Consider the following 272-nt stretch of genomic DNA (forward strand, 5'->3'; position numbering starts at 1 on the left):
TATATATTTTTTTTTTGTTGATGATATATACATTTTAAACATAAAAAAATGTAATGTCAAGTAATTAAAAATATGCCGCATTAGCGACTGCATGTACATTATATACATGCCGTCGTTAATGCGGCAAACTTTTTTTTTACAATTAGGTGTTCCAATCGGTTCCACAAGCTCTGCGCCAGTGTGTACGCACACACATAGAGAGGGGGAGAGAGAGAGAGGGGGAGAGAGAGAGAGAGAGAGAGAGAGAGAGAGAGAGAGAGAGAGAGAGAGAG

The sequence above is a fragment of the Odontomachus brunneus genome, unplaced genomic scaffold (genome assembly GCF_010583005.1).
Source record: "Odontomachus brunneus isolate Ranch 3 - 2012 unplaced genomic scaffold, Obru_v1 Obru_scaffold_239, whole genome shotgun sequence".
Lineage (NCBI taxonomy): Eukaryota > Metazoa > Arthropoda > Insecta > Hymenoptera > Formicidae > Odontomachus > Odontomachus brunneus.